The 13,875-nt window shown below is 41.4% G+C and overlaps 1 protein-coding gene across 2 annotated transcripts in view; it reads left to right on the top strand.

Moving 5' to 3' along the window:
- LOC129676498 (interferon-induced transmembrane protein 1-like) overlaps nucleotides 1–13,875 on the top strand; it is a 25,583-nt gene that overhangs the window by 1,331 nt on the left and 10,377 nt on the right. The window lies entirely within an intron of this gene.

Raw genomic sequence — 13,875 nt, 5'->3', positions numbered from 1 at the left:
TGTGTGTGTGTGTGTGTGTGTGTGTGTGTGTGTGTGTGTGTGTGTGTGTGTATGTGTGTGTTTGATGAAAACCTTTCTGAGGAAAAAGTCAGAGACAGTAGCTTGTAAGGCTCTGCTCTTGTTCCCGGTGAGTCCTCTGTATGATCTCTTTTTCACCTCTGACTGTGGTGTTTTGAATGATAATGCCCTCATAGGCGCAGTGTTTGGATGCTTCGTCCCCAGTTAGTAGAACTGTTTGGGAAGGATTCAGAGGTGTGGCTTTGTTGGAGGAGGTGTGTCACCGGGAAGGTGCTTTGAGGTTTCAAAAGCCTGTGTGTGTTAAGCCCACCATACACTCTCTGCCTCTGTACGCTGCCTATGAATCAGAATTTAAAGCTCTCAGCTACTGTTCCAGCACCATGTCTGTCTGCTTCCTGCCATGATGGTCATAGACTAAATAGACTAAACCTCTAAACTATAAGCAAGCCTCCAGTTAAATGCTTTTTTTTTTTTTTTTAATAAGAGTTGCCTTGGTCATAGTGTCTCTTCACAGCAATAGAACAGTAAGATACTGATATTTCCCAAATGCAATCCAAATGAGGCTCAGTTAGCCAGGATCTCTCCCTCCTTCATTAAGGAATTCAAAAGTCTCATGGGGGCATTTGACCTAACCTAGAAAAATATCCACGTCATTCTAACCATTAGGAAAAACCCATATCTGGGTTTTTAGCACCCCCTGAGCTGATGAGGCTCATGCTCAGAATTCAGTGATAGCCAAGCCAGCCTCCATCACAGGGCTGGATGGGAAGCTTTTCGGATCCTATCAGGACACTTTTAGGAAAGAGTTGGGGGGAGGATTCGATGGCACTATAGGATTATCTTTTTATTGGAGATAGTACCTTTAACAGTGACGTAATCCTGTAGAAGGGATTTTTTTTAAACCCGTAAGTATGACAAACTGTGGAAGAGAGCATAGATGTATACTATCCGAGCGTCCTCATCTCTTTCGAGCTGAAACCATGAACAGATTATATTAGTCTGGACACTGAGAGTCCGAAAGGCTAAGCCACCCTGGTTGTACATTTTATAAGGCAAGCCTCTCCAGCTACCAGACAAAAACTAGACCCAGAGTCCCCAGTGCCATTCTGCACTTTAAGTTCTCACCTTGGGGGCCTTCCACTGCTGAGTCTCAGGAAACAGAACCAACAATCACCAGTTTCAGTGCTCTGTGTTACATGGGACTATTGATCAAAGAGAGATACTGAAGGATGAATTTAGGCTTCTCAGCAGCTAGGGGATCAGCCCCTTAAGGACTGACTCCTGAACCCTTTTTGTAGAGGTCTTTATTGTTACACAAAAGACATCTTTAGCAAGTCAATTTCCACACAGGAAAACTTCTTGTCTGGACTAGGGATTGTCTTGAAAGAACCAGCACCTTAAGCAATTCTCAGCAGGAGACTTCCTGGTTTGCCAGGCGTGTCTAGAGACTAACATATGAAAAGGCTCTAAGAATCCTTAAAAAGAACACCCCATAAAATCTCAGATAACAATCACTGGCAAAAGGCTACTTCAAAGCCTAGGTGTCATCACTCAGGAATTCATGCCGGACAAAACGGCTCTGCCAAAATTCTGCCATATACCAGGCTCTCAACAAACTTCAGAGCTAACTAGAAACTTTACCGAACAGATCCCAACACCTGAGGCTTCTGTACAACACTCCATAAAACAATAAGCTTTACCTGCAGTGCTGGACCACGCCTTCCACACTTTCCTAGCCTGAGGCTGTGTGGCTCACAGACAGTAGCAGTTTTATGGTGGCAGGATACAAGTTTTCAGGGTATGTGACAGTGAGACTCACAAAGATCACAGAATCTGCGCCACTTCCAGGTAATTAATTCCAAGTCGGCCCCCAAAGCAGAACTCGTTGTCCTGACTAGGGCTCTCCAGATGGGGGCAGAAGTGGCTTAAAATTTACAGAGTGAGCCTGTGCTTTCCAGGTGACCTTTGTCCTGGCAGCAATCTGGAGAGAAAGGAGCCGATTAAAGATACCCCTGAGCTGTTGGCCTTAATGTTCATCATCTGGGCTCCAATATAGGTGACTATCATACATTACAAGACTTACTTTAAAAACAAACCAGGAATGTTCTGTTTGTTTGTTTGTTTGTTTGTTTGTTTGAGACAGGGTTTCTCTATGTAACCTTGGCTGCCCTGGAACTCTCTCTGTAGATTAGGCCGGCCTTGAACTCATATAGATCCACCTGCCTCTGCCTCCTGAGCGCTGGGATTAAAGGTGTGTGCCGCCACTGCCCAGCATCAAAGCAGGAATATTCTGCCAGTTTTCGTGGTAACAATAAAACAGAACAGGTTGAACAGGCAGCTTACCTTCCAAACCCACTCTCCCGTGTCCACAATGTAATCCTCAAGAAACCCAGTAGGTTTTAGATCAGGCCATTTCAATCAGCTTAGAGGGGTACTTTCAAAGCATCCCCAAAAGTTTTTGTACCCCAACTCCTCATTATCCAGAGAGGCTTGGTTTAAGAAAGAAACCAGTCACAGAATTTTAATTAAACAGAGGACAAAAACAGAACATAATTGAAGCAGCAAGAAAGAGTTTATAGGAGCTAAGAGAGTTTAACCTTCATAGGGAAGTCACCCAGGAGTAACCACAGCCAGGTCTGTACTATATTTTGGTTAAGATACCCCAGTATTGTGATGTTTACTCTGGTTCTCTGAGAGACTTTTCTCGAAGTCCCTCTGCTGGCTAATGATTATATTAATCTGAAACAAGCTAGGGTTATCTGGGAAGAAAGTTTGAAAGAAGGATTTGTAATAATATATTTTAAAATGTTACATACAACAGATCTGGTATGAAGATATAAAGAGATTTATTGATCCCCACAAAGGTGGGAAAAAAGACACAGAGAGAGAAATAAAGAGAGAAAGAGGGATGGGTAGGGTATCCCAAGAGAGAGAGGCAGACAGGGGAGGAGAATCTGAGGCAGAGAGAGTGTGTAGTGACTGGAAGGTCCTTTATATCTGGTGTGCAACTGCACGCCACACACCTGGTGGTGCCAGGCATTGACTTCAGGTCGCTAGGCAACCTAGAGGCAGGTTTGTGAACTGACATTCCTCCCTTTTTCTACAGTTAAAAAAAAAAAAAGAGCTAGGAAGAGGTGGTGTCACGAGCGCTTAATTATGCCGAAGGACTTTAACCGAGACGCCACAAAGGGCCGCAAAGTATTGATAAAAGCCAACGCCAGAAGGATTTTTAAATGCTGCTTTAATCACACAAATCACACAGATATCTAAGAGTTGCACAGCACATTTTCCATCTTATGGGGAATACAACCTGGCCACAGGTTCGGGCTCGGACACTTTGCCTCCGGCTTCTGGTGTCTTCTAGGTCCCGGAACTTCGAAGTTCCAGCCGGACCTCAGATGCATCTTCTGATGACTTGACAGGCCTCGGAGCTTCTCTGCTCCAGCCAGGCCTCAGATGCGAAGGAAGCTGCGGTTGCTCTGGTTGCTCGGAAGCCACCTTCCAGGGCCGGTCTGATAAGGTCTTTTCAGAACCGGTTTGTTAAGGTGGTCAAGGGCTTTTCAAACAGCCGTTCGGGAATTGGCTGGTTAGTGGCAATCTCTCGGCGTACTCACCAAAGAGTCTGGCCTGCCGCACCTGAGCGGGCTCAGGCTCCAGTTTTTATACCTTTTTCAGGGCATAGGTTTGACTTATCACTCGTTCACACGAACCAGCTGCTAATCGGCTGGCATTACCTAATTTCATTACTTAGTGCCTTAAGGGCGTTACTCTAATTTCTATACTTTATTCTAAAATATCACTTAGCCTACTACTCTTTCTCACACACGCCAGCTGCTAGTCAGCTGATATTATTTAGTTTTACTACTTAATATCTTAAGGGCATTACTTAGTTGCTATTACTTAAAATATCTTCTTATCTATCCTTGACAGCTCTGCTGTCTTACAAGCTCTCAGTGTCTTAGGGGCGTTGCCCAGTCACTGTCACCAAAAATGTCTCTCAACTTTGCTCCTGACAGCTCTGCTGTCTTACAGGCTTGTTACAGGTGGCAAGGCAGGAATGAGGGCATTAGGCTGCTTCTCAGGCAAGGCAAGTTAAAGTATATAAATGTAGGTTCAGTGGAAGCAGCTCTTGGCAGCCATGCAAGGGAGAGAAAGAGAAAGATACAGACAGACAGAGACAGAGGAGCAAGAGCACCAAAATGTCTGGGTTATGTGAAGGGGAAGGGGAAGTCCCTTCCCTGGAAAGTTCAGGGTAGAGGGCAGTGTCTATGCCAGCCATGCCTTGCAGCAGGTTGGGAACAAGGAATGCTGGGAGAACCTGGAGCTGTTTGTCTCAGGTCTGAAATATACCATTCCAGCCTTTTGTTGATAATAAATGGATAAGGGGTGAAGAAATCAATGGTCTTTGGCTACTTCCTGCTGGCACTGGGGAGCCAAAAAGCTGAAATGTTGACCAGGTGTGGAAAAAGCAGCTGCTGTCCAGGATCTGTGAGAACATCTGTGGCTGGAGGGAAAGTACAGCTCTAACTGACACAGTCTCTGAGGTTAGACTGGAGCACCTGTATGGAGCTGCTTTGGTGCCCTTGTGGATGTGGAAACCTGGACCTGGCAGGATACTGGAACATACATATGGGCAGAAGACAAGCTAAGTAGGTTAAGGAGAAATTTCCTTTTAGGTGTACATCTAAAGCATTTTGGGAGAGCGAGCAGAGAGGGATGGTTTGGAACATAGAAGAGAAAAGGCTTGAACTCAGGGAACCTCCTTCCATTTACCCAATCAATGGTAGTAATTAAAAAGGTTCTGCTTTGGATCTGTCACCTAAGGAATATTGAGGCCAAGTTTGGTTGCAGAGGCGTGTAAACTAAAGAGGCCATTAAAGTGGGCGCTATGCATAGTGATCTGAAATTCTCCAGAAGGCATCTCAGAGGGGAGCCTGGAGGGACAGATGAATGGACTATTCTCATTGGGGAGGCAGAAGTCAGTGACCAAGGTGTCCCAAGGGCAAGGTTTGACTTGAGGAGATGGGTACAGTCTGTCCCAGCAGCACGTCAGCGCTGGTCAGAGACCAAGGACACAATTGCCCCATCAGACATGATTACCTAGTGCGTATTCGAGAAGGGGAGAGAGAGAAAGCACACTGGTAGAGAGATCTCACGCAGGGGAGAAGGTCCTAAAGGAAGGATTTGGATGTAGGTCTGAATGGGGATGCACCATTCCATGGGTGAAGAGAAAAGTAAATTATTTTGGCCAGACTCAAGGTGTCCTCTCTAGTACAGAAGAACTAAAGGTAAAAAGTGGCACAGGCTGGCAGAGTAGCTCATCGCAAACTTTGCCAAGGGCCTCATGGCAGACACCTGCTCGGGCACAGTTTCACCTGGTACCAGAATTTCCAAGAGTAAAAGAGAAAAGGGTAAACCAAGTCAGAAGGAGAAAAAGACTCACCTGTGAAAGGTCAGCGGAAACAACCCGCCATTGCTGCCTGTGGTGGCGTAGCTAGTTAGTCACACCCATAGATAGGCAGAACAGAGGGAGATCCATTGCAAGATAGAAGATAGAAGCTAGAAGGGATTCCAGTGTGTGAAGACAGACATTGTGAGAAGAGCCCCACCGAGTCTCATGGCACCAATGAAATAAAATAATGTCACACACAACAGGTCTGGTATGAAGAGATTTATTGTACAGAGGTGGGGAAAGAGAGAGAGAGACAGAGAGATAAAGAAAAAAGGGGGATGGGTAGGACGTCCCAAGAGAGGAAGTCAGAGAGGGGGAGAGGGACCAAGACAGAGAGAGCATGTATTGACTGCTGAGTCCTTTATATCTGGTGAGCAGCTGGAGCACCTCTGCCACACACCTGGAGGTGGCACTTGGCGACATCAGGTTGCTAGGCAACCTAGAGGCAGGCTTGTGAACTAATAAGATTGGCCTGTGGCAAGTCTGTGAGGCATTTTCTTGATTGATGATTTATATGGAAGGGCCCAATTCACTGTGGACGGTGCCACCCCCGAGAAGGTGACCTGGATGGTATAAGCCAGCAAGCAGCACAACTCCTCCATGGCCTTTGCATCAGTTCCAGCCTCCAGGTTCCTGTCCCTCTGTCCTGGCTTCTCTGGATGATGGACTCCGAGTTGCAAAATGAAATAAACCCTTTCCTCACCAAGTTGCTTTTGGTCATGTTGTTTTACTGTAGAAATAGAAACTTTAAGACAGTCTTATCTAGAATCATGATTATTTAGAAAAAAAATCATTATCTCAAGGTGTGATTATGAAAGTCTGCAACCCAGCAGGGGTAAAGGAAGCATTTTTTTTCTGGTGAAACTCAAGATGAAAGAACAGGAGCAACAAAACATTGGGCAGGACCCTGGCACACTATCACCGCCCACATTTCCTGTAGGGAAAGGAAAGCTGATTGCTGTTGAGTCTCCAGGACGTGTGAGTTTCAAGATCTCTTAGAGGTGATTGTGAGAAGCAATGGTCCTCACTTCATAGCCTGAGCACTGAAGCTGGGCATGGTGGCACTCATCTTTAATTCCAGCACTTGGGAGGCAGAAGCAGGCAGATCTCTGTGAGTTCAAGGTCAACCTGATCTACCTAGTGTGTTCTAGGTCAGCCAGGGCTTTAGAGACCCTGACTTTAAAAAGAGAGTACTGAAGAATCAGAGTCACTAAAGTCTAGAGTGACAGGCACACTGATTGCATACAGAGAACAGTTTATAGCCCTAATGGATGACCTTTTCTTTCTTTTATGAATGATCAAGAGAGTACAATCTGATATATCATTTGGCCTTATTTTTTCCTCTCCTGTGTACATGTGTCTTTTTTCTCAACAAAAACTGTGGGGGGGGGGAGGTTCTTTACATTTTACACCCTGTTTTATTTATTCATTTAATTTATATATAGACAGTCTATATATAAATATACAGGCCTGGTTGGCCTTAAATTCATGGAGATTCACTTGCATCTGCCACCTGAGTGGCACCTGAGTTGAAAGTTGTGCCCACCATGTCCAGCTAGCCTGTTTATTTCATTCTATTCTATTTTTTATTAAAATTTTATTGATTTTTCTGTGTTTGAGTGTTTTGTCTGAATGTATGCTTATGTACGTACCACACAGATGTCTGGTGCTCACAGAGGCCAGAGGAGGATGCCGGTTTTTCTGGAACCAGAGTTACAGAGGCTTCTGAACTGTCATGTGGGTGCTGGGCTTTGAACCCAGCCTTCTTCAAGAGCAGCAAGGGCTTTTAACCCCTGGGCCATCTATCTTAGTTAGGGTTTTATTGCTGTGAAGAGACACCATGACCAAGGCAACTCTTGTAAAGGAATACATTTAATTGGGGCTGGCTGACAGTTTTAGAGGTTTGGTCCTTCATCATCATGGCAGGGGGCAGAGCAGCATGCAGGCAGACATGGTGCTGGAGAAGGAGCTGAGAGTTTTATATCTTGATCTGAAGGCAGCAGGAGGCTGATACTGGGTGTGGCTTGAGCATATGTGAGACCTCAAAGCCCGCCCCTACAGTGACACACTTCCTCCAACAAGGCCACACCTCCTAAAAATGCCACTTCCTATGGGCCTGTGAGGGCCATTTCATTCAAACTACCACACCCTCTCTCTAGCCCCTAACCTGTTTAATGCTTACAAGATGCATGACCTTGCAGGGAAGTATGGCGATTGGTAGCTGTCTGCTCTAAACTCTTAGATGGTATGGATGGGTTAGGTTCGTAGAGTTTAGATGTATCAGTTCACAGGGTGAGAATAGCCAGACTAGCAAGCGTTAGCAAGGATCTAGTGTTTTCTGTTCATTTGGAGCTGAACTTAAGATGACTCAAGGCACCTTTGGAAATGAATCTTCAGATTTTATTTCTAACAGTATGTTAATCCTCCCTAACTTTGGAGAAGATTGAGGATGTTAGGGAGCATGGAGATAATGCTTAATTTCAGGAGGGTCACTACTTCCTGAGTGATAGTGGAAATGAAAGCTAGTGTAACTGGGCTTTTCCACCCATGCCCCAGTTCCCTAAATAATGACACTGACACTATTATTTATGAATAAATGCCTACGTCAAAAGCTTTGGCTCGTTCTCCCAACTAGCTCATATTTTCTTTTTCTTCCGAGAGATGGTTTCTATGTGTAGACGGGGCTGAGCTTGTACTTACAGCTCTGTGCCCTGGTTTGCTGGGATTACAGGCACACTCCACCATGCCAGGTTGCTCATAATTTATTTCACCCATTTATTCAATTCTGTGTGCCACATGGCTGGTTACCTCTCCTCAGTTTCATGCGTCTGATTTACTCAGAATCTGAGGTGAATCTCCTCAATCACTCTATCGCAGAGTTCATCACCCTGTCTGCTGAAACTCCCACGTCAGGTAATACACCATCAGCTCTTTATTGACAGGTGATGCTTCCATACGGTACACAAGACAGTCTCTCTCTACATTCCCCCTTTTAGTCCAATAAATGCTCACTCTCTAATGATAATAAGCTATAAACAATAAGAGCAATTATAAAAACAATTGTAAAAATTATCATGTAAGAATTATGTCCACGAGTTTTTGGCAACTGAGGAGAAAGTACTCTACTATGTATCCTATCTTTGTGAATTCAGAGTTCTGTACTTAAATCATTCATTATCATAGCTTGCATTTTTCAACCTAAAAAAAAAGTCTACTCAGATCTAAAACTATCTTTTTTCTTAAATCCTAAACTACTTAAGCTTAATGTGAGACTACAACTATCTAATCTTCAACTTCATCAGAGACTTTACATTAGGTAAGAGGGGAAAAAAAAGGATAGAGGAAAGAGAAAGATTCTTGAGTCTAAGCTCCTCTACCTTGTTTCCTCCCTCACCAAAACCATTTAACAACTTGCAGCTGACCCCCTTTTAATGATGACAAGCATCTATCACTCATAGAACAACCAAAATCCACCGACCCCTTTTTGGGAAATGGAGTATCATTCTCTTAACACTGTTTCCTGTTGTCCGAGGCCATCATTTTTCTTTTGGGAGCACAAGAATTGGGATATTGGCCAGTCTTAAGAAGGCTAGCTGTAACATTTGTTGTCTAGTTCCTGTGTGCTGTGAAAGTGCACGGTTTAATTAAAATCCTGATTGGAACAGTCTATCATGCTGGATGATCCAGCTAGATATTTTAAATTGTTTTGGGTGCAGATTTTTGAGACAACAGCTACTGAGGCAGTCTATGATTGGATCAAACAGGATGCTGGAATAAACATGTCTTAGCATCTCAAGTCCATTAGGATGAATCCTGTCAGGTCCTCTCCAACTTCTTTGGTGTCTGGTCCTTTTGTTCTGTAAACATAAAAACAGTCACAGGTAATATACATTTTTGCATAAACACATGTATGGAATGTGCAGTGTGCACAATTTAGCTGAAAATGATTCTCTGCTCTTTGTTTGAGCAAGTGAAAGGCATCTTTCTTTATAAGCCAGTCTGTACTGTATAACCAAACTATAATACAAACTTTCAACTATGCTGTATGAAAGGAAGGCATGTTAAGTCCTGAGGACTCTGTAGCCAACACCATTTATTGGCTGTACATAGCCGAGGTCCTAGATGGAGACATTTTCATGTAGAGGAATCAACAAATAATTTACCTTTTTTCATTTTCTTTAATCTTGATTATTTATTATTTATTGTCTGCAGCCAAGATCTTCAGGGTGTCTCCCCTGCTTCCCCAGTCAAATTTGATTTTTATCAATTTGGAAGGAATCCACAGCTTCGAAGTTTCCTGTGGAAACCTATACAAAACCTCTCTTCCAGCATAACATATTTCCTTCCCTCCATTCAGAAGTTAAGATATCCCTAATATACACAGTCTGACTTAGTTCAGCATTTCCCCCATAATCCAATGACTCTCAGCAGCTGTAGTTTTTTTGCTCATTAGCATTTTAAAAACTTAAAGTTCATAAAGCACTGTATAATCTATCTCTGGGTTTTTGTTACCCCCTTTTTGTTTGTTAAGCATCTCCTTTAAAGTACGATTAAATCTCTGTACAACTGTTTGTCCTGTAGGATTGTGCAGTATACCCATACTATATTTTATATTATAATCTGAAAAAAATTGTTTCACTTTACTAGATAAATATGCTGGAGCATTATCATTCTTAATTTGTACAAGTCTGCCCATAATTGCCATAACTTCTAATAAATGTATAATTATAGAATCAGTCTTTTCAGAACTTCAAGCAGCTGTCCATTGAAATCCTGAATATCTGCCTAAGGTATGAGGTACATATTTTAATTTTTCAAACTCTGCAAAGTAAAACATGTCCATTTGTCAAATTTTGGCTTTTTTGGGAGAGGTACCCTTTGAGTTACTCCCTGAAGGTAATAGAGTTTGATTATACAAGAAACAGGTAGGATACTTCCTTATAATTTCCTTGGCTTGTTGATAAGTGATAGAAAAATCTTTCTTTAATTCTTTGCTGTTAATATGTTTTTTCTTATGAAACTCTTAAGCTTCTAGAACATTTCCTTTTAATAATAGCTGATTAATTTCATCATTACTTTGTGATAGAGGGCCTGGTAGACCCATATGGTATCTGATATGTACTATATACAATGGATGGATACTATTTATCACTTGTTGTAGTTGAATAAATAGTGAAGTTAATTCTGAATCATCCTGAATAAGTTCAGCAGTTTTTATATGCAAAACAACTCTTTCTGCATATTAAGAGTTAGTAACTATATTAAGAGATTCAGAAAAATCGACTAGTACCATAAGAATGGCATAGAACTCTGATTTTTAAACTAAACCATAAGGACTCTGAGCCACTTTACTTGTCTTTTCTGACTTACAGTCTGCCTCTCCTGTATCAGTATAAAATGTAGGAGCTCCAGAAATTGCTGTTCCTTTCACTATGTGAAGGAGAATCCAATTTGTTCTTTTTATAAACTGAAGTTGTTTTTTTAATATATGTTGTTAATTTCTTCTAAAAAATTACTGCAAGCTCTTTGCCAATGTTCATTTTCTGCCCATAATGATGCAATCTCAGCATTAATAAAAGGTACCATAATCTTTGCTGGATCTATTCTTGCTAATTGACAAGATTTCTTTTTTTTTTTTCCAGATTCATTTCAGAAACCTTTTCTCTATAGACTTTCAATTTTCACTGTATTTGTGTGCCTAAAATATTCTTTCTAGGATATAATCTTCTCTCCGCATAAAAATTCCTGTGGGAGAATGAGTAGAAGGCAAGATAACTAAAACCCAAGCCATCTTTGAATCCAAATGGTCCACATGTGCATCCTGTAATTTCTTTTTTACTACAGCCAATTCTCTTTTAGCCTCAGCTGATAGTTTTTGTGGGTTTTTAAAGTCATTATAACATTATAAGGTTTGAAATAAATTATTTAGTTCTTGAGTAGTTAATCCAGTTGTGGCCCTTATTCAATTAATGCCTCCCAACAATTTCTGAAAATCATTAACAGTTCTTAATTGGTTTCTCCTGATTTATACCTTCTGTGGGCGAATTTCTTGCAGACTCATCTTATATCCTAGATAATAAATAGAGTCTACTACTTGTATTTTTTCAGGAGCAATTTGTAATCCCCAGCAAGGCAAAATTTTCTTTACTCCCTCAAACATTTTTCCTAAGATATCTTTATTTGAATCAGCCAGCAAAGTATTATCCATGTAATGGTAAATTTTATGGATTTAGGAAATTGCTTATGAATTATTTCTAATGACTGTTGTACAAAATGTTGACTTAAAGTAGGACTATTCAACATTCTTTGTGGCAAATTTCCAATGATACCTCTTTATTGGACAACAATTATTATAAGTAGGTATAGAGAAAGAAAACCTTTAACTTGTTCTTGTAAAGTGATGGTGAAAAAGCAGTTTTTTAAATCAAACACTATATTAGACATGCCTTAGGTAACAATGAAGGCAATGGGAACCTTAGCTGAATGTTTTGGTTTGGTTTGGTTTGGTTTTTTGTTTTTGTTTTTTTTGAGTTGGGTTTTTCTGTGTAGCCTCGGCTGTTTTGGACTGAGCTTTCTAGACCAGGCTGGCCTCACAGAGGCCACAGAGATTTGCCTGCCTCTCCCTCCCTAAGTGCTGGGATTATAGGGGTGTGACACCATGCCTGGCTTGAATGATTTATTAATTGCCCTCAGATCTGTCAACACCCTCAATTTGCCAGATTTCTTTTTAATGGCAAATACAGAGAATCCCAAGGGCTGATGGACTCTTCTGTACTTGAGCTGCTCTTGGACCAACTGTTCTAGTGCCTGTAATTCTTCCTTTGTCATAGGCCATTGTTCAATTCAAACTGGTTGGTCAGTCAACCACCTTAGTGGTAAGGCTGTTGGTGTTTAATCAACAGTGGCTCCCCCAAATAAAGTTAAAGAGTAAGCTTATGCTGTATCCTGCTTATGGACAGCCTGGACAGACTGTAACTGTCTTCAATGACATTTTTAAATTTCCTTATTAGGAATATCTTTTTTACAGCCTGTCTCTAAAGTTGGAGGAATGCTAATCTATTCTTTCCACCGTTACAATAGATCTCTTCCTTGTAGATTTATGGCTATATTAGCCATACATGGCCTTAATTTTTCTATTTGACCCTCTGGTCCTATGCATTTAATCCATTTTAGACTTTGTTTTACCTAAAACAATGTCCCATTTCCTAGGAACTGTGTGGATACCCTTTGAAGTGGGCAAGCTGCATTCCAGAAATCTTGTGATATTATAATTACATCTGCTCCTGTATCCACTAATCCTTCCATCTAGCTATAATCTTAACTTTGGTCGATTATCATTTATAGTAGTTTGCCAAAATATCTTGGAATCTTTAGAGTCTTTTGTTCTATCCATAGGAGCTGCTATATCTCTGTTAAATGATTTATTTACATTTTGAGCAGCTGTCTAAATAGGTCTTAATTTTTCTAGTTGTTTTTCAGAATAATCTTTTCCTGGTAGACAGAAAATAGATGGCTCATGTTGCTTTTGCTAGGCCTTGAGTGAAGCCCCTTAGTCAGTTTTCTGACATTAAGGAATTGCCTCGAATATCTTTGGATGACCTACATTCATGAGCCCTGTGTCTGTTCCTTCTATGTCTTCTACATTTCACAGGAAACTTTCTTCCTGAATTATTGTTATTATTGAAGAATTTATCCTTAGGAACTGTTTGTCTACAGTCCTTTTGAGAATGACCTATTCACAGCCACAGAAATAGGCATTTTGTGTTTTTATGTTTTCTGTAATTGTTTGCCCAACTACAGCTGAATTGTGAGCATTAGATACTATATTCATAGTAGTTTTAATCCATTCATAAAGAGGTGTGGATCTGGGCCCTTAACAGCCTTAATCGCCTTTTTGCATTCAGCATTAACATTTTCAAAGGCTAAAGATTCAATTAAAATCTCTCTTGCAACTAGATCTTATATTGCTCTTTTCGGAGCTGTAGTTAATCTTTTAAGAAAGTCAGTGAAAGATTCGTTTGAACCCTGTAATAATTCAGCTCATCCCTGTTCAACCTTGTCCCAAACTTTTAAGGCTATTGTATGACATTGTTGTAGGACAGCATCATCAAGAATAATTGTTGGTGTACTTAAAAAAAAAAAAAAAAAAAAAACCAAAAAACTTCTATTTAAATTTCTTATATCTCTTTCTCCTTACTCCACCCCCTCCCAACACCCAACACCAGGTAGGAGAGAGAAAGGGTTAGTAGGAGAGGAGGCACAGTTCTCTTGGCTGTTTCCTGCTGTTTAGAGTCAGTGGGTCCCTTGGAGCCAGTGCAATCCTTATTTCAGGAGATCTCCAACTTCTTGTCTCAGTGTAGCAGCAGCAGCAGCAGCAGCAGCAGCAGCAGCAGCAGCAGCAGCAG

The sequence above is a fragment of the Psammomys obesus genome, unplaced genomic scaffold (assembly GCF_907164565.1).
Source record: "Psammomys obesus unplaced genomic scaffold, mPsaObe1.curated_primary_1811, whole genome shotgun sequence".
NCBI lineage: Eukaryota > Metazoa > Chordata > Mammalia > Rodentia > Muridae > Psammomys > Psammomys obesus.
This window is presented reverse-complemented; position numbering and strand designations above follow the sequence as displayed.